The 25,166-nt window shown below is 41.4% G+C and overlaps 1 protein-coding gene and 2 non-coding genes across 3 annotated transcripts in view; all 3 read right to left on the minus strand.

The window, feature by feature from the left end:
* The window catches only part of LOC129604322 (uncharacterized), a 196,367-nt gene that overhangs the window by 133,285 nt on the left and 37,916 nt on the right, over positions 1–25,166 (minus strand). The window lies entirely within an intron of this gene.
* Positions 7,457–7,529, minus strand: trnav-aac (transfer RNA valine (anticodon AAC)). Its single transcript has one exon. It is a non-coding gene; the product is annotated as a tRNA-Val (tRNA).
* trnav-aac (transfer RNA valine (anticodon AAC)) lies at positions 8,870–8,942 on the minus strand. Its single transcript has one exon. It is a non-coding gene; the product is annotated as a tRNA-Val (tRNA).

The following is a 25,166-nucleotide window of genomic DNA, read 5'->3' on the forward strand; positions in this document are numbered from 1 at the left end:
TAAGCCTCTGGCCCTGTGGAACAGAAAGTACGCACAGTGCTCCCCACAGACGACGGATAACGGGTGCTGCAGCTGTCTATTGTGATAATAAACGGCTTTAGAGTCCTTCTCCGGAAATTGTAAAATAGTTTGAGGGTAGTAGGGGCAGTCCAGCGCTAGCCCGTAACTGTCAAACAACGCGGCATCTCCGCTCTCTTCAAGAATCAGCGTGAGCCAATGCTCTCCGGGCAGGTGCCGCGGATTCTGAAATACCTCTAAAGCATTTTCAGACGTCACCTGAACGGGCTTCATTTTAATACTGGAGTGATACACGTTATTGTAGCTTTTGACAATCTGCTGCAAAACCTCCACATATCTAAGGGTGTTTTTACCCGTAAAGTAACGGTACAGTTTATATTTTAAGGTTTTATTGTAGCGCTCCGCGACCAACGCTTTGACTTCGCTGGATGTGCTGAAATGCGTGATTTCATGTTTTTTCATCAGAGCCTTAAATAGCTTGTTGTAAAACTCTGATCTGTCTGAACACGTTTAGGGATTCCACTCTGAGCAAGAACGAACTCAAAAGCGGTCGCCACCTCTTTTGCACCCTTATTCTTAATAGGCCTAACTTACGCTTTTTTAGAAAATACGTCAATAACAGTCAGCAGAAATTTAGAACCTTCGTTGTGCGACGCTAGGGCCTTCATGTCGCAGAGATCGGCTTGAAATTGGTTCAGAGGTCTGGACACAAACACCCTATATCTAGGGAAATGGATCCTTACAGGCTTATGCAGCGTGTACGCGTCTTGTTTTGCTAAAAACTCTTTTATGCGATCCATACTAATTTTGTTGCCAGAATCCTGTTCTACGGCTCTGTGTAAAGGAGCCACACCGCCATAACTGCCCGGATGAGAAGGGTTGTAATAAATTTTCTTCATCAGGTTTTCAAGTTTAGGAGGCATCGTCTCTCCTCGCCAAAAACCTCAGCTCTGAACACCCAGCACGCTTTTTACGTTATTATGAGGTTATTCGGTCGCTTCAGTAATGAGTAGTGTTTTTTACAACTTCACAAGCTTTTATTTATTTTTTTTAAAGAATAAATGTTACATCGCTTAAACAAAAATGGATAAATGCATACAATGTGATTACAATACACGTGACTGCGCAAAGTGATACAGGCAAAATGTAGATGCAGTATGAATAAATGAAATTAGAATGAGTACACACACACACACACACGATGAATAAATTAAACTAGAATGAATTACAGGCTATCATCACAAATGCTCCCCTCCCAGAGATCCACCGCCTCCTGCAGGTCATGTCGCTCATGTTTTGACATAGCCCTCTCGGTCAGTTCATCTTGTATATCACCCAGAACCTCCACGACATTCTCTGTATCTTTCAAGCTGTGCAGAACGGCTTTCCCGACCTGTAGCACTCTCTCCGCCGACACACGGATGTTATATTTCTCAAGCAGTCTACTCGCCGCCACGACTAAGCTGAGCCCAGTTCCATTGAGGGCCAGTCGCTGATCCGCGTTGATGTGGAAGCAGTGTCATCGTCGTCATCCCTGTCATAGCAGGCGCTATCCATCAACTGGGTCGGAGAAGGACAAGGTGTGAGTTAATGCAGAGAAGCCATGCTTGCCCGGTTTCTTGCTTGGTTGATTGCTTGCTGAGGACTGGAGCAGAGGGTCTCTATTCATCCCCGGAGATGAGAGGGGGCGGGGTGGGTGTGTCTAGGGGAAGAGGGCTTTTCAAACTACAATCAACTCCTTATAATCCTGGCTCATTCGAAACAACTGCGCAATCGAGGTTCCCCATTCATCAAATATTTTCAGCCACTCTCTGCAGGATACATTCATAATTTGCTGGAAAACACCACATTCGGTGTTGAAGCGGGCTACGAGCAGCCGACAGTCGGCGCCTCCGGGAGCGTGTATGCTCACTCTGTAGTACCAATGGTCGCTGGCGGAGCCGCTGGTTTCCCAGACAAACTTTAGTATTTTCGGGTCGGGGTCCTCCATGTCAAACACTTGCATAGCGTCGCTCAGACTCTGCTCCTCGGTATCCGGCACCGCTCGCATCCTCTTCTTAATGGGCTCATCTTCCTCGTCAGATTCATCCTCGTCCATTCTTTGAAAAAGCTTACTCAGATACCCCGCTACTACGTCGCGCAAAACACTCCAGTCATTTGCAGTGACGGGCATCGTTACAGTGTCGGGGGAGAAAACATCTCTGACTTTGAGCTGGTAAAGACGCAACTCCCCCGTGGGGTAGCAAAACACATAGCTGAAAGAGCCCGACGCTAGCTTAAGCTCGCCCTTGAGAGACGCTGCACTCTGCACAACCACAACTTTGTTTTCTTAGGAGCTCCGCGCTGAAACTGATTCTCCACCGCAACCCCAACGTTCACGCTGCTGATGATGCTGTCAAAATCCTCTACCACCGGAGAATCGGCCATTTTCCTGTTTTTCTCCCACACACGACAGTCTCTGATCAATACAAAACCCCCCATAGCAACGTCTTTATAAAGCCGCACGCTCGAGGAGGTGACTGATAGAGGACGTGTCACACAACAGTTGCGTTCTGAGGATCACAACGCCCCTTTAACGCGAAGGATGGAAGATAGACGGACCTATGACTCTCGGGGTCAAAGAACAGGTACCTTTTGACACACGGGGTGAAAGAACAGATGTACTTTGACACATGGGGTCAAAGAACAGGTGCACTTTAACATTCGGGGTTCAAGATCAAGTGCACTCTGACACTCGGGGTTAAAGATCAAGTGCACTCTAACATGGCAAGTTCAACGGTAAAAAGATCAAGTGACCTTTGACCTAGAGCAGTCAAGACCTGAGTTGAACGAAAGTAGTCTTTTTTATCTCTGGTGGGCTTGATTTGCTCCTTAAATTGAACAAAACGCTGTACCAGTAAATGCTTCTTTCCTTTCTCTCCAAAGAAGCTCACACCGGCAATGTTTTTACGCCTACCTAGTTTAGCTATGTAACAATAGTCTGATTTAATGCTCTGCATTGTGACATGCTTAAATCAGTGGTACATAACACGATGAGACAGCTTTTGCGTCTACGATCAATATTGTATATGTGTTGTATACCCAACTAAAAAAATTGAAAGCGAAATTGGCAGCGTCGACCAAGATGGATGTCGACACCATGCAGCGATTTGTACAACAACCCTACTATTGACCTGTAAAGTGTTCCGCAATGATGCATGAAACTCAGGGGAATTAGCTCAAGTGGTAGAGCGCTTGCTTAGCATGCGAGAGGCAGTGGGATTGATGCCCACATTCTCCATTTGTCTTTGTTTCTTCTCACTAATGGTTTCTTTGATATTATACTTTTCTTTTTTTTCTTTAATTGTCAGCAAATGTGTCTGAAAACCAACTAGAATAAATAATTTACTAGGCGGACGAGGAAGGGAGTCGAACACACGCATGCACAGCACAATGGATTAGCAGTCCATCGCCTTAACCACTCGGGCCACCTCATCTTTCTTCCAAGGAGAATCACATTCTTCACAGCAATATTTCCAATGAGAGCTTGCTGAGCATGCAATGGGAATTGCGGTTGAAGCCCAAATTCTGCAAGTGTCTTTCTTCCCTGATCTGGTTTAGCTTAGTCTGCAGGTCAATAGCGTAAGGATAAGTGTAAGTACACTAAGATCGTAATACACGCAGGAGCTAATGACGCCCGGTTACGCCAATCGGAAGTCACTAAAACTAACATTGAGTCAGTGTGTTCGTTCGCCAAAACAATGTCGGACTCCGTAGTTTTCTCTGGACCCCTCCCCAATGTGACCAGCGATGACATGTATAGCCGGCTGTCATCGCTCCACCGCTGGTTGTCTAGGTGGTGTCCTGCAAACGGTGTGGGCTTTGTGGCTAATTGGAGCACTTTTTGGGGAAAACCTGGGCTGATTAGAAGAGACGGCGTCTATCCCACGTTGAACGGAGCCTCTCTGCTTTCTAGTAACATGGCCATGTTGCTTAGCCTTCCCACTCCGTGACAACTTAGAGTGGAGCCCAGGACGCAGAGTCGCAGTCTTATACGCCTCTCTGCATGTTCTCTACAGCCGCGACCCACTCTTAGTATTAGTTATCGCATAAAGACTGTGTCTGCTTCTCGACCACCTAAACTATACAAGTCACAAACAAATCAAAGAGGAGTGACTTACCAGAATTTAATAAACATCAAAACAGCTCCTCTTACGGAACAAAGTAACAGTAAGCTAATAAAGTGTGGTTTATTAAATATCAGATCTCTCTCATCTAAATCCTTTTTAATAAATGACTTGATAAATGACCATCACATAGATCTGTTCTGTCTCACTGAAACCTGGCTGCAGCAGGATGAATATGTTACTTTAAAACAGTCGACTCCAATGAGTCACATCAAATATCATGTTCCAAGAAGTGCAGGTAGAGGTGGAGGAGTAGCAGCAATTTATAAATCAGATTTATTAATTACTCCTAAACCTAAACATAGTTATAACTCATTTGAGAGCCTCACTCTGAGCCTTTCTCACCCAGACTCTAAAACTCAGAAGCCAGTTGTGTTTTGTATTGTTTACCGTCCTCCTGCTCCATATTCGGAGTTCTTAACTGAATTCTCTGAATTCTTATCTGACTTAGTTCACAGATAAAGTAATTGTAGTGGGAGACTTTAACATTCATGTAGATGTTGACAGCAACTGTCTCAGCACTGCTTTTAACTCCTTAATAGACACTATTGGTTTTACACAGCAGGTAAATGAACCCACTCATCGTTTTAACCACACCCTAGATCTTGTCCTGACATATGGGGTTGAAATTGATAATTTAATAGTTCTTCCCCAAAACCCTCTGTTATCTGACCATTTCTTATTAACTTTTGAATTTAGCACAACTGACCCTATAACAGCTGGAAAGAAATGTTACTATAGCAGATGTTTATCTGACAACGCTGTTGCCAGATTCAAGCAGATGAGTCCATCATCTTTTGCCTCAATGTCTTGTAGATACACAGAGAACAGTCACCTTAATCCTTATGAACAGTTTGAATGTCTTGTAGATGATGCTGCAGCTTCTCTACGTACAATGTTAGACACAGTGGCTCCTCTGAAGAAGAAGACAGTAAATCAGAGGAGGTTACAAACATATTATTCCTCCCTAATTGAGGAAAATGAAAAACAACCCCAGGTTTCTTTTCAGCACTGTAGCCAGGCTGACAAAGAGTCATAGCTGTATTGAGTCTACTATCCCCTTAAATCTCAGCAGCAATGACTTTATGAACTACTTTACTAATAAAATTATCATCATTAGAAAAAACATTCAGCAGCGACTTCTTCCAAATGACAGAAAGCACTGTCTAGATCCATCAACTTTAAATTTATTAAATCCTCTGTCTTACCTAGACAGCTTCTCCCCCATAACTCATATGGAGTTAACCTCAATAATTAACTCTTCCAAGTCGTCCACTTGTCTTTTAGATTCAATCCCAACCAGATTACTCAAAGAAGTTCTACCTTTAATCAGCTCATCTATATTAAATCAAATCAACCAATCTTTACAACTAGGCTATTTACCACAGGCTTTTAAGGTGGCTGTGGTCAAACCTCTATTGAAAAAACCAACCCTTGACCCTGGACAACTAGCCAACTATAGGCCCATTTCAAAATTACCCTTTATTTCCAAGATTCTGGAAAAAATCGTGGTTAAACAATTATCTGACCACCTTAGTGGGAATAACCTGTATGAAGATTTTCAGTCAGGATTTAGAAAACATCATAGCGCAGAAACAGCTCTGGTTAGAGTCACTAATGATCTTCTATTAGCTTCGGACAATGGTCTAGTTTCTGTCCTTGTCCTGTTAGATCTTAGTGCTGCATTTGATACAGTTGATAGAATCGGGATTAATGGAACAGCATTGGGATGGTTTAAATCCTATTTGTTAAACAGATTCCAGTTTGTTCATGTTAATGATAAATTCTCCACACGCACAAGGATTAGCTATGGAGTTCCACAGGGTTCTGTGCTGGGTCCAATTCTGTTTAGCCTATACATGTCTCCTCTAGGCGAGATTATTAGAAAGCTTTCTATTAATTTTCATTTTTACGCAGATGATACTCAGCTATATATGTCCTTGGAACCAAATGAAACAGATCAACTAGTCAAAATTCAGGGTTGTTTAAAAGACATCAAATCCTGAATGTCCCAAAACTTCCTTCAACTAAACTCAGATAAAACCGAGATTCTTATTGTTGGGCCTAAAAATCTGAGAGAGACACTATTGAGTCAGATAGCCACCCTGGATGGCATAACATTAGCTTCAGATTCTACTGTGAGGAACCTTGGTGTCATGTTTGACCAGGATCTCTCTTTTACATCATACATTAAACAAATCTCCAGAACCGCCTACTTCCACCTTAGAAAAATAGTTAAAATCAGAAGCATCCTCTCTCAGAGCGATGCAGAGAAACTGATCCATGCATTTGTTACCTCTAGGCTGGACTACTGTAACTCCTTACTCATAGGATGTCCTAACAGCTCCTTAAAAAGCCTACAGCTCATTCAAAATGCTGCAGCCAGAGTTCTGACAGGACTTAGAAAGAGAGATCACATTTCTCCTACATTAGCTTCTCTGCACTGGCTGCCTGTAAAATGTAGGATAGAATTTAAAATTCTCCTACTCACATACAAAGTACTCAATGATAAAGCTCCTTCTTATCTTAAAGACCTTATAGTTCCTTATGCTCCCAGCAGAACACTTCGTTCTCAGAGCGCTGGGCTACTTGCGGTTCCTAGAGTGTTTAAATGTAGAACAGGGGGCAGAGCTTTTAGCTACCAAGCTCCTCTCCTCTGGAACCAGCTCCCTCTTCAGGTTCGAGAAGCTGACACACTCTCCACCTTTAAGATTAGGCTTAAAACCTTTCTTTTTGATAAAGCTTATAGTTAGAGATGTTTCAGGTCACTGGCAATTATTGTTAGTCACAGGAACCATCTCTTAGTTAAGCTGCAATAGACATAGACTGCTGGGGGACTTAATTTATACACTGAGCTCCTCTGTTTCCTTCTACCTCCTCTGTCCAATAACCTCCCATCATTGTCCCATGTTTAACTAACCTTGTCTCTTTCTGTCCAGTAGTTGTGCTTCTCTCCTCCTTAGCGTGCATGAGCATGCTAGCAAAAAGTAAAGCCAGTGACAACCCTCCTCTGCAGTGTCTCTATGAGCCTTGGAGTCCTGCCAGGTCAGCATTTTGTGTTTAGGTGCGTTTAAAGGGGAAAGCGACCAGTGATAGCCTGTCTTTTTGAAATGTTGACAGGACAGCCCTTAAGTGAACATAGACTTGCCAGTGCATTTTGACATATCCTGGGACTCTTTCACAGGAAATGCAGTACCGACTGGCCATCTTGTGAACGCTCATGGACTGTCACACACATTGATTATCTACAATCGGACAAAATATTACTTCAAAGTTTCTGCCTGGTTTCGAACCAGGGGCCTTTTGCGTGTTAGGCAAACGTGATAACCACTACACTACAGAAACCTCAAAAGACCAAGAGACAGTTCTTGAGGAAGGAGCGTTCCAAAAAAACTTGTTGCAAGTGCCGACTATGCCTTCGTTGGGTAAATGTGAATCAATGAAGCTAAAGCGGAGCGTCCAAGAGTTTTGGTCACTTTGGAAAATACTTGAACCACAAACTTGCTTTGTTGCAGCTAAAATTCCACACATAAATTATGTGTCTCTTGTGACTTGGTGTTCCGCAGACCACAAGATGGCAAATTTGGTCCACGTTAGTATAGTGGCTAGTATCTCCGCTTGTCTGCGGAAGACTAGGGTTCGATTCCGTGACGGGGAGTGTTTTTCTTTGTCATCCCTCCACACAGAGCATGAATTTACTTTCTTTTATAAATAACAGCTGAGGATTGCTGCTTATGACCACCACAAAGTACCTCTTTTTTGCTGGAGTAGCTCAGGCAGGAAGAGTGTTAGACTGAAGATCTGCAGCCTTCCGTCCATCCCAGGTTTCAGCAACAGATGTCCTAACTCTGAGATGCAAAACGCAACCATGTCCTCACGTTTGTTTTGTTGCTTTTTAGAAGAATCAACAGATCATGTGCCATGCAGTTCTACTATATAGATATTTTGAACATGGCTAAAGTGGCATAAAAATTGCCCCTGCATGGAGAAGGTTGAAAGAAAAACTTACCTTTTTCTGCCTGGCATCAAACAACGGACCTTTTGCGTGTGAAGCAAACGTGATAACCACTACATGACAGAAACCCATGCCATGTTGCACATTGACTTCCTCTTTAAGCAGAATCTTCGACTCACTTTTTGAACAACATGACTTTGTGTTGCTCTTGCCTTGTCAGCAAGACGTGGAGGTTCCTCGACAGGAAATGGTCTAGTGCAGCCTTAAACCCTAACAGCTCTATGATCTGCATTCCAACACACACTGCTCTGGCCAGACACACCAACAATGACAGCCACCCAAGATGGCTGCAACAGCTGACTGCTCTCTTCTCGAGCCCCTTTTGCCCCCTTAATTATAGATTCTTCTCAAGTCCAAATTAGTGCGCCAGAGCATGCTAGCAAAAAGTGGAGCCATTGATAACCCTCCTCTGCAGTGTCTCTATGAGCCTTGGAGTCCTGCCAGGTCACCATTTTGTGTTTAGGTGCGTTTAACGGGGAAAGCGACCAATGATAGCCTGTCTTTTTGAAATGTTGACAGGACAGTCCTTTAGTGAACATAGACTTGCCAGTGCACTTTGCCATATCCTGGGACTCTTTCACAGGAAATGCAGTACCGACTGGCCATCTTGTGTACGCTCATGGACTGTCACACACATTGATTATCTACATCGGACTAAACATTACTTTAAAGTTTCTGCCTGGTTTCGAACCAGGGGCCTTTTGCGTGTTAGGCAAACGTGATAACCACTAAACTACAGAAACCTCAAAAGGTCAAGTGAGACAGTACTTGAGGAAGGAGCGTTCCAAAAAAACTTGTTGCAAGTGCCGACTATGCCTTCCATGGGTACATGTGAATCAATGGAGCTAAAGCGGAGCATCCAAGGGGTTTTGGTCACTTTGGAAAATACTTGAACCACAAACTTGCTTTGTTGCAGCTAAAATTCCACACATAAATTATGTGTCTTTTGTGACTTGGTGATCCCCAGACCACAAGATGAGAAATTTGGTCCTCGTTAGTATAGTGGCCAGTATCTCCGCTTGTCACGCATAAGACCAGGGTTCGATTCCCTGATGAGGAGTGTTTTTCTTTGTCATCCCTCCACACGCCGCATGAATTTACTTTCTTTTATAAATAACAGCTGGGGATTGCTGCTTATGACCACCACAAAGTACCTCTTTTTTGCTGGAGTAGCTCAGGCAGGAAGAGTGTTAGACTGAAGATCTGCAGCCTTCGGTCCATCCCAGGTTTCAGCAACAGATGTCCAAACTCTGAGATGCAAAGCGCAACCATGTCCTCACGTTTCATTTGTTGCTTTTTAGAAGAATCGACAGATCATGTGTCATGCATTTTTAGTATAAAGATATTTTGAACATGGCTACAGTGGCATAAAAATTGCCCCTGCATGGAGAAAGTTGAAAAGAAAAACTTACCTTTTTTGGCATGGCATCAAACAATGGACCTTTTTGCGTGTGAAGCAAACGTGATAACAACCCGCCCGTCACGCCCGACCCCACGAGGACACAGAAAGTGCAGGTTGGGAGGAGGGAGAAGGGGGTCACGCCAGACCCCACGAGGACACAGAAAGTGCAGGTTAGGAGGAGAGAGGTGGGGGTCACGCCAGACTCCACGAGGACACAGAAAGTGCAGGTTGGGAGGAGGGAGGAGGGGGTCACGCCAGACCCCACGAGGACACAGAACGTGCAGGTTAAGAGGAGGGAGGTGGGGGTCACGCCGGACCCCAGGAGGAAAGCGAACGTGCAGGTTAGGAGGAGGGAGGTGGGGGTCACGTCGGACCCCAGGAGGAAAGCGAACGTGCAGGTTAGGAGGAGGGAGGTGTGGGTCACGCTGGACCCCACGAGGAAAGCGAACGTGCAGGTTAGGAGGAGGGAAGAGGGGGTCACGCCAGACCCCACGAGGGCACAGAAAGTGCAGGTTAGGAGGAGGTAGCTGGGGGTCACGCCGGACCCCACGAGGACACAGAAAGTGCAGGTTGGGAAGAGAGAGGTGGGGGTCGCGCGGGACCCCACGAGGACACAGAAAGTGCAGGTTAGGAGGATGCACAGGTTGGAGGATGGAGAATCTCTGTCTGGAGAATCTGTGTGTGTGTGTGTCTCTGTGTGTGTGTGTGTGTGTGTGTGTGTGTGTGTGTGTGTGTGTGTGTGTGTGTGTGTGTGGGAATACAAGGAGGGCCGTGACGTTGTGTGTTTCCAAGTTGAAGGGGTTCTCCAGGTTGGAGAAAATCCCAGGTTGGAGAAAAAAAAACAAAATACCCAAATTGAAATGCTTTTGCTTTATTTTATTAATTATTTTTCTTTTACATATTACACTTTGTTTCTAAATAGTGTTACTACACTGACAACAACAAAAACATCAACAATAGTATAAAACACACAGATTATTATTATTATTATTATTATTATTATTATTATTATTATTATTATTATTATTATTATTATTATTTCATTTTCTAATGAACAAACAAATTATCTTCAGGAGCGAGGGGCGCAGTCTGAACAGCAGAAGAGCAAATGTCTGTGGCAGATGTATCTCTCGCACCGATGGCAAACGTTGTTTGTTTTGCGGTCCCTCGCGCGCGGACAAATTTGACACCTTTTCCTCTTGCCCTTTTGCACCCGTTCGCTAGCGGCGGAACCGAGGGCGTCGTGTTCTCCTCCGTCACCCTCATCGTCCCCGTCTTCACCCCAGACGAGGTCTGCGGTGAGGGCCTGCTGCTGGTGCTCCTGCTGCTGCTGCTGCTGCTGCCCCGAGTCCGGAAGAGCAGGACAGGGTGCGGGAGGAGGACCCGCACGGGGGTCCCGAACCCCCTTCTGAAGCGTCCACACGAGCGAGGCAGACGCTTCGCCGCGAGGCGGATGGCGCCTTCTGCGGATGGCGCCTTCTGCGGATGAGAGGAGTCACGAGCGCCTTGCCCAGCTGCTCTAGAAACACCCTCCTCTTGCTGCGGTTGCCGGGCATCCAGTCTGGGTGGGCCCCCCGCCACACGACGAAAGCGTTGTAGAAAGACACATCTAGGACGTTGTGAAACACCGCCACGGGCCAGCGCGCCGTCTTTCTCCTGCAGCTGTAGGTTCCTATCACCTTGTCCAGGTTGTCTACGCCTCCCTTGGTGGCGTTGTAGTCTAGGACGCCAAAGGGCTTTTTGTCCCGCCGTCCTGCGTCGACGAGGAGGACATCGTGGCGGCCGAGTGTAGCGTGCTCATCAGGATCACGTTTTTGTTTTTCTTGGGCACGTAGGACACCAGGACGGTGCTGGGAGTGAAGGCAAACACGGAGGAGAAGGCGCTCCTGCCCTTGACCGAGAGGAGCGCCGGCAGCAATTCCGGCTTGTTCTTGCGAACCGTACCGAGCATGGTGAGCTCCCTGCGCAGGAGCCGCTGGCCCAGTTGGTAGGAAGTGAAAAACTTGTCGGACGTCACGTTGCGAGGCCCGGCGAGCCCTTCTGTGACATCCAGCACGACCCGCTGGCCCTGCTTTTTTTCAGAAGCTCTCTTTTCTCCTCCTCCTCCTCCTGCTCCTCCTCCTGGCTTGCCGGTGTAAAGCTGCATCTTCAAAGCGTAGCTGGACTTGGCGTCGCACGCCACCCATAACTTGAGGCCGTATTTTGCTGGCTTGCTAGGCATGTACTGTCTGAAAGAGCAACGACCTACAAAAAATAAAGGTGAGATTTTTAAAAATATATTTTTTTACAGAGGTAAAAAAAAGAAAGCCTGCTTGCTACGTGTTTTCTGCATGTCTGCGTGTGTGTGTGTGTGTGTGTGTGTGTGTGTGTGTGTGTGTGTGTGTCTATGTGCCTGTGTGTGTATGTGTGTGTGTCTGTGCCTGTGCCTGTGTCTGCATGTCTGCGTGTGTGTGTGTGTCTGTCTGTGTTTGTATGTCTGTGTCTGTGTCTGCATGTTTTTTTTTTGTTTTTTTTTTGCTTTACCTCTAAAAGGTACCAGTTGCTCGTCCACCGTCACGTTAGGACCCGGGTCGTAGAGGCTGGGCAGCCGCTCCACCCACGCGTCCCAGACCTCTCTCACGGCTGCCAGTTTGTCCGTCGCTCGCCTAGCGGGTCTAGTTTGGCGATCGTCGAAACGCAACAGCTTCGAGTAAGCGTGAAACACCTTGTTGTTTTGGGCCATTTCAGGCCATAAGAACAAAAGTTTAAACCAAAGCATTTGCAAGTGTGCTTTTTGTGTGTATTGAGCTGTTATACAGTAGCTTGGCATCAGAACATGATCTTTATAAGCCGTAATGTTAGAAACCAATGCAGAACCACTAAAACATTGTTTTGGTGCTTTTTAGGCCATAAGAAGACTAGGTTAAACCACGGCATTTGCAAGTGTGCTTTTAGGGTGTATTGAGCTTTCATACAGTAGCTTGGAATCAGAACATGATCATTATAAGCCGTAATGTTAGAAACCAATGCAGAAACACTAAAACATTGTTTTGGACCATTTCAGGCCATAAGAACTAAAGTTTAAACCATAGCATTTGCAACTTTGCTTTTCGGGTGGATTGAGCTGTCATACAGTAGCTTGGCATCAGAACATGACCATTATAAGTCGTAATGTAGAAACCAATGCAGAATCACTAAAACACCGTTTTGGACCTTTTTAGGCCATAAGAACAAAAGTTTAAACCACAGCATTTGCAAGTGTGCTTTTAGGGTGTATTGAGCTGTCTTACAGTAGCTTGGCATCAGAACATGACTATTATGAGCTGTAATGTTAGAAACCTATGCATAAACACTAAAACATTGTTTTGGAGCTTTTCAGGCCATAAGAAGACAAGGTTAAACCACGGCATGACCATTATAAGCTGTAATGTTAGAATCCAATGCAGAAACACTAAAACATTGTTTTGGACCTTTTCAGGCCATAAGAACAAAGGTTTAAACCACAGCATTTGCAACTATGCTTTTAGGGTGTATTGAGCTTTCATACAGTAGCTTGGCATCAGCACATGACCATTATAAGCCGTAATGTTAGAAACCAATGCAGAATCACTAAAACATCGTTGTGGAGCTTTTCAAGCCATAAAAAAACTAGTTTAAACCACGGCACTTGCAATTGTGCTTTTAGGGTGTATTGAGCTGTCTTACAGTAGCTTGGCATCAGAACATGACAATTATAAGGTTTAATCTTAGAAAGCTATGCATAAACACTAAAACATCGTTTTGGAGTTTTTCAGGCCGTAAGAAGACTAGGTTAAACCACGGCATGACCATTATAAGCTGTAATGTTAGAAACCAATGCAGAATCACTAAAACATTTTTTGCAGCTTTTCGAGCCATAAGAAAACTAGTTTAAACCACGGCACTTGCAATTGTGCTTTTAGGGTGTATTGAACTGTCCTACAGTAGCTTGACATCAGGACATGACCACTATAAGCTGTATTGTTAGAATCCAATGCAGAAACACTAAAACATTGTTTTGGACCTTTTCAGGCCATAAGAAGAGTAGGTTAAACCACGGCATGACCACTATAAGCTGTATTGTTAGAATCCAATGCAGAAACACTAAAACATTGTTTTGGACCTTTTCAGGCCATAAGAACAAAAGTTTATCCACGGCACTTGCAATTGTGCTTTTAGGGTGTATTGAGCTGTCATACAGTAGCTTGGCATCAGAACATGTCTATTTTAAGCTGTAATGTTAGAAACCAATGCAGAACCACTAAAACATCGTTTTGGGGCTTTTCAGGCCATAAGAAGACTAGTTTAAACCACGGCATGACCATTATAGGCTGTAATGTTAGAAACCAATGAAGCATCACTAAAACATTTTTTGCAGCTTTTCGAGCCGTAAGAATACTAGTTTAAACCACGGCACTTGCAATTGTGCTTTTAGGGTGTATTGAACTGTCCTACAGTAGCTTGACATCGGAACATGACCACTATAAGCTGTATTGTTAGAATCCAATGCAGAAACAGTAAAACATTGTTTTGGACCTTTTCAGGCCATAAGAAGAGTAGGTTAAACCACGGCATGACCATTAGAAGGTGTAATGTTAGAATCCAATGCAGAAACACTAAAACATTGTTTTGGAGCTTTTCAAGCCATAAGAACAAAATTTTAAACCATAGCATTTGCAAATGTGCTTTTTGTGTGTATTGAGCTGTCTTACAGTAGCTTGGCATCAGAACATGACCATTATAAGCCGTAATGTTAGAAACCAATGCAGAATCACTAAAACATTGTTTTGGACCTTTTCAGGCCATAAGAACAAAAGTTTAAACCACAGCATTTTCAAGTGTGCTTTTAGGGTGTATTGAGCTTCCATACAGTAGCTTGGCATCAGAACATGTCTATTATAAGCTGTAATGTTAGAAACCAATGCAGAACCACTAAAACATCGTTTTGAGGCCTTTCAGGCCATAAGAAGACTAGGTTAAACCACGGCATAACCATTATAGGCTGTAATGTTAGAAACCAATGAAGAATCACTAAAACATCGTTTTAGACCTTTTCAGGCCATTAGAACAAAAGTTTAAAACACAGCATTTGCAAGTGTGCTTTTTGTGTGTATTGAGCTGTCCTACAGTAGCTTGGCATCAGAACATGATCATTATAAGCCGTAATGTTAGAAACCAATGCAAAACCACTAAAACATCAATTTGGGGCTTTTCAGGCCATAAGAAGACTAGGTTAAACCACGGCATGACCATTATATGTTGTAATGTTAGAAACCAATGCAGAATCACTAAAACATCGTTTTGGAGCTTTTCAAGCCATAAGAAAACTAGTTTAAACCACTGCATTTGCAAGTGTGCTTTTAGGGTGTATTGAGCTTTCATACAGTAGCTTGGCATCAGAACATGTCTATTATAAGCTGTAATGTTAGAAACCAATGCAGAACCACTAAAACATTGTTTGGGGGCTTTTCAGGCCATAAGAAGACTAGGTTAAACCACGGCATGACCATTATAGGCTGTAATGTTAGAAACCAATGCAGAATCACTAAAACATCGTTTTGGAGCTGTTCAAGCCATAAGAACAAACGTTTAAACCATAGCATTTGCAAATGTGCTTTTTGTGTGTATTGAGCTGTCTTACAGTAGCTTGGCATCAGAACATGACCATTATAAGCCGTAATGTTAGAAACCAATGCAGAATCACTAAAACATTGTTTTGGACCTTTTCAGGCCATAAGAACAAAAGTTTAAACCACAGCATTTTCAAGTGTGCTTTTAGGGTGTATTGAGCTTCCATACAGTAGCTTGGCATCAGAACATGTCTATTATAAGCTGTAATGTTAGAAACCAATGCAGAACCACTAAAACATCGTTTTGAGGCCTTTCAGGCCATAAGAAGACTAGGTTAAACCACGGCATAACCATTATAGGCTGTTGTGTTAGAAACCAATGAAGAATCACTAAAACATCGTTTTAGACCTTTTCAGGCCATTAGAACAAAAGTTTAAAACACAGCATTTGCAAGTGTGCTTTTTGTGTGTATTGAGCTGTCCTACAGTAGCTTGGCATCAGAACATGATCATTATAAGCCGTAATGTTAGAAACCAATGCAAAACCACTAAAACATCAATTTGGGGCTTTTCAGGCCATAAGAAGACTAGGTTAAACCACGGCATGACCATTATATGTTGTAATGTTAGAAACCAATGCAGAATCAGTAAAACATTGTTTTGGAGCTTTTCAAGCCATAAGAAAACTAGTTTAAACCACTGCATTTGCAAGTGTGCTTTTAGGGTGTATTGAGCTTTCATACAGTAGCTTGGCATCAGAACATGTCTATTATAAGCTGTAATGTTAGAAACCAATGCAGAACCACTAAAACATTGTTTGGGGGCTTTTCACGCCATAAGAAGACTAGGTTAAACCACGACATGACCATTATAGGCTGTAATGTTAGAAACCAATGCAGAATCACTAAAACATCGTTTTGGAGCTTTTCAAGCCATAAGAACAAAAGTTTAAACCATAGCATTTGCAAATGTGCTTTTTGTGTGTATTGAGCTGTCTTACAGTAGCTTGGCATCAGAACATGACCATTATAAGCCGTAATGTTAGAAACCAATGCAGAATCACTAAAACATTGTTTTGGACCTTTTCAGGCCATAAGAACAAAAGTTTAAACCACAGCATTTTCAAGTGTGCTTTTAGGGTGTACTGAGCTTTCATACAGTAGCTTGGCATCAGAACATGTCTATTATAAGCTGTAATGTTAGAAACCAATGCAGAACCACTAAAACATCGATTTGGGGCTTTTCAGGCCATAAGAAGACTAGGTTAAAACACGGCATGACCAATATATGCTGTAATGTTAGAAACCAATGCAGAATCACTAAAACATCGTTTTGGAGCTTTTCAAGCCATAAGAAAACTAGTTTAAACCACTGCATTTGCAAGTGTGCTTTTAGGGTGTATTGAGCTTTCATACAGTAGCTTGGCATCAGAACATGTCTAATATAAGCTGTAATGTTAGAAACCAATGCAGAACCACTAAAACATTGTTTGGGGGCTTTTCAGGCCATAAGAAGACTAGGTTAAATCACGGCATGACCATAATAGGCTGTAATGTTAGAAAACAATGCAGAATCACTAAAACATCGTTTTGAAGCTTTTCTGGCCATAAGAAGACTAGTTTAAACCACGGCATGACCATTATAGGCTGTAATGTTACAAACCAATGCAGAATCACTAAAACACCGTTTTGGACCTTTTTAGGCCATAAGAACAAAAGTTTAAACCACAGCATTTGCAAGTGTGCTTTTAGGGTGTATTGAGCTGTCTTACAGTAGCTTGGCAACAGAACATGATCATTATAAGCCGTAATGTTAGAAACCAATGCAGAACCACTAAAACATAGTTTTGGTGCTTTTCAGGCCATAAGAAGACTAGGTTAAACCACGGCATGACTATTATAGGCTGTAATGTTAGAAACCAATGAAGCATCACTAAAACATTTTTTGCAGCTTTTCGAGCCATAAGAAAACTAGTTTAAACCACGGCACTTGCAATTGTGCTTTTAGGGTGTATTGAACTGTCCTACAGTAGCTTGACATCAGAACATGACCACTATAAGCTGTATTGTTAGAATCCAATGCAGAAACAGTAAAACATTGTTTTGGACCTTTTCAGGCCATAAGAAGAGGAGGTTAAACCACGGCATGACCATTAGAAGCTGTAATGTTAGAATCCAATGCAGAAACACTAAAACATTGTTTTGGAGCTTTTCAAGCCATAAGAACAAAAGTTTAAACCATAGCATTTGCAAATGTGCTTTTTGTGTGTATTGAGCTGTCTTACAGTAGCTTGGCATCAGAACATGACCATTATAAGCCGTAATGTTAGAAACCAATGCAGAATCACTAAAACATTGTTTTGGACCTTTTCAGGCCATAAGAACAAAAGTTTAAACCAAAGCATTTTCAAGTGTGCTTTTAGGGTGTATTGAGCTTCCATACAGTAGCTTGGCATCAGAACATGTCTATTATAAGCTGTAATGTTAGAAACCAATGCAGAACGACTAAAACATCGTTTTGAGGCCTTTCAGGCCATAAGAAGACTAGGTTAAACCACGGCATAACCATTATAGGCTGTAATGTTAGAAACCAATGAAGAATCACTAAAACATCGTTTTAGACCTTTTCAGGCCATAAGAAAACTAGTTTAAACCACTACATTTGCAAGTGTGCTTTTAGGGTGTATTGAGCTTTCATACAGTAGCTTGGCATCAGAACATGTCTATTATAAGCTGTAATGTTAGAAACCAATGCAGAACCACTAAAACATTGTTTGGGGGCTTTTCAGGCCATAAGAAGACTAGGTTAAACCACGGCATGACCATAATAGGCTGTAATGTTAGAAACCAATGCAGAAACACTAAAACATCGTTTTAAAGCTTTTCTGGCCATAAGAAGACTAGTTTAAACCACGACATGACCATTATAAGCCGTAATGTTAGAAACCAATGCAGAATCACAAAAACATTGTTTTGGACCTTTTCAGGCCATAAGAACAAAAGTTTAAACCACAGCATTTCAAGTGTGCTTTTAGGGTGTATTGAGCTTCCATACAGTAGCTTGGCATCAGAACATGTCTATTATAAGCTGTAATGTTAGAAACCAATGCAGAACCACTAAAACATCGTTTTAGACCTTTTCAGGCCATTAGAACAAAAGTTTAAAACACAGCATTTGCAAGTGTGCTTTTTGTGTGTATTGAGCTGTCCTACAGTAGCTTGGCATCAGAACATGATCATTATAAGCCGTAATTTTAGAAACCAATGCAGAACCACTAAAACATCGATTTGGGGCTTTTCAGGCCATAAGAAGACTAGGTTAAACCACGGCATGACCATTATATGCTGTAATGTTTAGAAACCAATGCAGAATCACTAAAACATCGTTTTGGAGCTTTTCAAGCCATAAGAAAACTAGTTTAAACCACTGCATTTGCAAGTGTGCTTTTAGGGTGTATTGAGCTTTCATACAGTAGCTTGGCATCAGAACATGTCTATTATAAGCTGTAATGTTAGAAACCAATGCAGAACCACTAAAACATTGTTTGGGGGCTTTTCAGGCCATAAGAAGACTAGGTTAAACCACGGCATGAGCATTAGAAGCTGTAATGTTAGAATCCAATGCAGAAACACTAAAACATCGTTTTGGAGCTTTTCAAGCCAAAAGAACAAAAGTTTAAACCACAGCATTTGCAAGTGTGCTTTTTGTGTGTATTGAGCTGTCCTACAGTAGCTTGGCATCAGAACATGATCATTATAAGCCGTAATGTTAGAAACCAATGCAGAATCACTAAAACATCGTTTTGGACCTTTTTAGGCCATAAGAACAAAAGTTTAAACCACAGCATTTGCAAGTGTGCTTTTAGGGTGTATTGAGCTGTCTTACAGTAGCTTGGCATCAGAACATGACTATTATAAGCTGTATTGTTAGAATCCAATGCAGAAACAGTAAAACATTGTTTTGGACCTTTTCAGGCCATAAGAAGAGTAGGTTAAACCAAGGCATGACCATTAGAAGCTGTAATGTTAGAATCCAATGCAGAAACACTAAAACATTGTTTTGGAGCTTTTCAAGCCATAAGAACAAAAGTTTAAACCACAGCATTTGCAAATGTGCTTGTTGTGTGTATTGAGCTGTCTTACAGTAGCTTGGCATCAGAACATGACCATTATAAGCCGTAATGTTAGAAACCAATGCAGAATCACTAAAACATTGTTTTGGATCTTTTCAGGCCATAAGAACAAAAGTTTAAACCACAGCATTTTCAAGTGTGCTTTTAGGGTGTATTGAGCTTCCATACAGTAGCTTGGCATCAGAACATGTCTATTATAAGCTGTAATGTTAGAAACCAATGCAGAACCACTAAAACATCGTTTTGAGGCTTTTCAGGCCATAAGAAGACTAGGTTAAACCACGGCATAACCATTATAGGCTGTAATGTTAGAAACCAATGAAGAATCACTAAAACATCGTTTTAGACCTTTTTAGGCCATTAGAACAAAAGTTTAAAACACAGCATTTGCAAGTGTGCTTTTTGTGTGTATTGAGCTGTCCTACAGTAGCTTGGCATCAGAACATGTCTATTATAAGCTGTAATGTTAGAAACCAATGCAGAACCACTAAAACATCGTTTTAGACCTTTTCAGGCCATTAGAACAAAAGTTTAAAACACAGCATTTGTAAGTGTGCTTTTTGTGTGTATTGAGTTGTCCTACAGTAGCTTGGCATCAGAACATGATCATTATAAGCCGTAATTTTAGAAACCAATGCAGAACCACTAAAACATCGATTTGGGGCTTTTCAGGCCATAAGAAGACTAGGTTAAACCACGGCATGACCATTATATGCTGTAATGTTAGAAACCAATGCAGAATCACTAAAACATCGTTTTGGAGCTTTTCAAGCCATAAGAAAACTAGTTTAAACCACTGCATTTGCAAGTGTGCTTTTAGGGTGTATTGAGCTTTCATACAGTAGCTTGGCATCAGAACATGTCTATTATAAGCTGTAATGTTAGAAACCAATGCAGAACCACTAAAACATTGTTTGGGGGCTTTTCAGGCCATAAGAAGACTAGGTTAAATCACGGCATGACCATAATAGGCTGTAATGTTAGAAACCAATGCAGAATCACTAAAACATCGTTTTGAAGCTTTTCTGGCCATAAGAAGACTAGTTTAAACCACGGCATGACCATTATAGGCTGTAATGTTAGAAACCAATGCAGAATCACTAAAACATTTTTTGCAGCTTTTCGAGCCATAGGAAAACTAGTTTAAACCACGGCACTTGCAATTGTGCTTTTAGGGTGTATTGAACTGTCCTACAGTAGCTTGACATCAGAACATGACCACTATAAGCTGTATTGTTAGAATCCAATGCAGAAACAGTAAAACATTGTTTTGGACCTTTTCAGGCCATAAGAAGAGTAGGTTAAACCACGGCATGACCATTAGAAGCTGTAATATTAGAATCCAATGCAGAAAACACTAAAACATTGTTTTGGAGCTTTTCAAGCCATAAGAACAAAAGTTTAAACCATAGCATTTGCAAATGTGCTTTTGTGCGTATTGAGCTGTCTTACAGTAGCTTGGCATCAGAACATGACCATTATAAGCCGTACTGTTAGAAAACCAATGCGAATCACTAAAACATTGTTTTGGACCGTTTCAGGCCATAAGAACAAAAGTTTAAACCACAGCATTTTCAAGTGTGCTTTTAGGGTGTATTGAGCTTCCATACAGTAGCTTGGCATCAGAACATGTCTATTATAAGCTGTAATGTTAGAAACCAATGCAGAACCACTAAAACATTGTTTTGAGGCTTTTCAGGCCATAAGAAGACTAGGTTAAACCACGGCATAACCATTATAGGCTGTAATGTTAGAAACCAATGAAGAATCACTAAAACATCGTTTTAGACCTTTTCAGGCCATTAGAACAAAAGTTAAAAACACAGCATTTGCAAGTGTGCTTTTTGTGTGTATTGAGCTGTCCTACAGTAGCTTGGCATCAGAACATGATCATTATAAGCCGTAATGTTAGAAACCAATGCAGAACCACTAAAACATCGATTTGGGGCTTTTCAGGCCATAAGAAGACTAGGTTAAACCACGGCATGACCATTATATGCTGTAATGTTAGAAACCAATGCAGAATCACTAAAACATCGTTTTGGAGCTTTTCAAGCCATAAGAAAACTAGTTTAAACCACTGCATTTGCAAGTGTGCTTTTAGGGTGTATTGAGCTTTCATACAGTAGCTTGGCATCAGAACATGTCTATTATAAGCTGTAATGTTAGAAACCAATGCAGAATCACTAAAACATTGTTTGGGGGCTTTTCAGGCCATAAGAAGACTAGGTTAAACCACGGCATGACCATAATAGGCTGTAATGTTAGAAACCAATGCAGAATCACTAAAACATCGTTTTGAAGCTTTTCTGGCCATAAGAAGACTAGTTTAAACCACGGCATGACCATTATAGGTTGTAATGTTAGAAACCAATGCAGAATCACTAAAACATTGTTTTGGAGCTTTTCAAGCCATAAGAACAAAAGTTTAAGCCGCAGCATTTGCAAGTGTGCTTTTTGTGTGTATTGAGGTGTCTTACAGTAGCTTGGCATAAGAACATGATCTTTATAAGCCGTAATGTTAGAAACCAATGCAGAATCGCTAAAACATTGTTTTAAAGCTTTTCAGGCCATAAGAAGACTAGGTTAAACCACGGCATGACCATTATATGCTGTAATGTTAGAAACCAATGCAGAATCACTAAAACATTGTTTTGGAGCTTTTCAAGCCATAAGAAAACTAGTTTAAACCACTGCATTTGCAAGTGTGCTTTTAGGGTGTATTGAGCTTTCATACAGTAGCTTGGCATCAGAACATGTCTATTATAAGCTGTAATGTTAGAAACCAATGCAGAATCACTAAAACATTGTTTGGGGGCTTTTCAGGCCATAAGAAGACTAGGTTAAACCACGGCATGACCATAATAGGCTGTAATGTTAGAAACCAATGCAGAATCACTAAAACATCGTTTTGAAGCTTTTCAGGCCATAAGAAGACTAGTTTAAACCACGGCATGATCATTATAGGCTGTAATGTTAGAAACCAATGCAGAATCACTAAAACATCGTTTTGGAGCTTTTCAAGCCATAAGAACAAAAGTTTAAACCACAGCATTTGCAAGTGTGCTTTTTGTGTGTATTGAGCTCTCTTACAGTAGCTTGGCATCAGAACATGATCATTATAAGCCGAAATGTTAGAAACCAATGCAGAACCACTAAAACATAGTTTTGGTGCTTTTCAGGCCATAAGAAGACTAAGTTAAACCACGGCATGACCATTATAAGCTGTAATGTTAGAAACCAATGCAGAATCACTAAAACATTTTTTGCAGCTTTTGGAGCCATAAGAAAACTAGTTTAAACCACTGCATTTGCAAGTGTGCTTTTAGGGTGTATTGAGCTTTCATACAGTAGCTTGGCATCAGAACATGTCTATTATAAGCTGTAATGTTAGAAACCAATGCAGAATCACTAAAACATTGTTTGGGGGCTTTTCAGGCCATAAGAAGACTAGGTTAAACCACGGCATGACCATAATAGGCTGTAATGTTAGAAACCAATGCAGAATCACTAAAACATCGTTTTGAAGCTTTTCTGGCCATAAGAAGACTAGTTTAAACCACGGCATGACCATTATAGGTTGTAATGTTAGAAACCAATGCAGAATCACTAAAACATTGTTTTGGAGCTTTTCAAGCCATAAGAACAAAAGTTTAAGCCGCAGCATTTGCAAGTGTGCTTTTTGTGTGTATTGAGGTGTCTTACAGTAGCTTGGCATAAGAACATGATCTTTATAAGCCGTAATGTTAGAAACCAATGCAGAATCACTAAAACATTGTTTTAAAGCTTTTCAGGCCATAAGAAGATTAGTTTAAACCACGGCATGATCATTATAGGCTGTAATGTTAGAAACCAATGCAGAATCACTAAAACATCGTTTTGGAGCTTTTCAAGCCATAAGAACAAAAGTTTAAACCACAGCATTTGCAAGTGTGCTTTTTGTGTGTATTGAGCTGTCTCACAGTAGCTTGGCATCAGAACATGATCATTATAAGCCGTAATGTTAGAAACCAATGCAGAACCACTAAAACATAGTTTTGGTGCTTTTCAGGCCATAAGAAGACTAGGTTAAACCACGGCATGACCATTATAAGCTGTAATGATAGAAACCAATGCAGAATCACTAAAACATTTTTTGCAGCTTTCCGAGCCATAAGAAAACTAGTTTAAACCACGGCACTTGCAATTGTGCTTTTAGGGTGTATTGAACTGTCCTACAGTAGCTTGACATCAGAACATGACAACTATAAGCTGTATTGTTAGAATCCAATGCAGAAACACTAAAACATTGTTTTGGGCCTTTTCAGGCCATAAGAAGAGTAGGTTAAACCACGGCATGACCATTAGAAGCTGTAATGTTAGAAACCAATGCAGAAACACTAAAACATTGTTTTGGACCTTTTCAGGCCATAAGAACAAAAGTTTAAACCACAGCATTTGCAAGTGTGCTTTTAGGGTGTATTGAGCTTCCATACAGTAGCTTGGCACCAGAACATGTCTATTATAAGCTGTAATGTTAGAAACCAATGCAGAATAACTAAAAAATTGTTTTGGAGCTTTTTAGGCCATAAGAACAAAAGTTTAAACCACAGCACTTGCAAGTGTGCTTTTTGTGTGTATTGAGCTGTCTTACAGTAGCTTGGCATCAGAACATGACCATTATAAGCTGTAATGTTAGAAACCAATGCAGAAAAACTAAAACATCGTTTTGAAGTTTTTCAGGCCATTAGAAGACTAGTTTAAACCACGGCATGACCATTATAAGCTGTAATGTTAGAAACCAATGCAGAATCACTAAAACATTGTTTTGGAGCGTTTCAAGCCTTAAGAAAACTAGTTTAAACTACGGCACTTGCAATTGTGCTTTTAGGGTGTATTGAGCTGTCCATACTGTAGCTTGGCATCAGAACATGACCATTATAAGCTGTATTGTTAGAATCCAATGCAGAAACACTAAAACATTGTTTTGGACCATTTCAGGCCATAAGAACTAAAGTTTAAACCATAGCATTTGCAAGTGCGCTTTTTGTGTGTATTGAGTTGTCTTACAGTAGCTTGGCATCAGAACATGACCATTATGAGTCGTAATGTAGAAACCAATGCAGAATCACTAAAACACCGTTTTGGACCTTTTCAGGCCATAAGAACAAAAGTTTAAACCACAGCATTTGCAAGTGTGCTTTTAGGGTGTATTGAGCTTCCATACAGTAGCTTGGCACCAGAACATGTCTATTATAAGCTGTAATGTTAGAAACCAATGCAGAACCACTAAAACATCAATTTGGGGCTTTTCAGGCCATAAGAAGACTAGGTTAAACCACGGCATGACCAATATATGCTGTAATGTTAGAAACCAATGCAGAATCACTAAAACATCGTTTTGGAGCTGTTCAAGCCATAAGAAAACTAGTTTAAACCACTGCATTTGCAAGTGTGCTTTTAGGGTGTATTGAGCTTTCATACAGTAGCTTGGCACCAGAACATGTCTATTATAAGCTGTAATGTTAGAAACCAATGCAGAACCACTAAAACATTGTTTGGGGGCTTTTCAGGCCATAGGAAGACTAGGTTAAACCACGGCATGACCATAATAGGCTGTAATGTTAGAAACCAATGCAAAATCACTAAAACATCGTTTTGAAGCTTTTCAAGCCATAAGAAGACTAGGTTAAACCACGGCATGACCAATATAAGCTGTAATGTTAGAATCAAATGCAGAAACACTAAAACATTGTTTTGGACCTTTTTAGGCCATAATAACACAAGTTTAAACCACAGCATTTGCAACTGTGCTCTTAGGGTGTATTGAGCTGTCATACAGTAGCTTGGCATCAGAACATGTACATTATAAGCTGTAATGTTAGAA

This window comes from Betta splendens, chromosome 7 (genome assembly GCF_900634795.4).
Source record: "Betta splendens chromosome 7, fBetSpl5.4, whole genome shotgun sequence".
Classification (NCBI taxonomy): domain Eukaryota; kingdom Metazoa; phylum Chordata; class Actinopteri; order Anabantiformes; family Osphronemidae; genus Betta; species Betta splendens.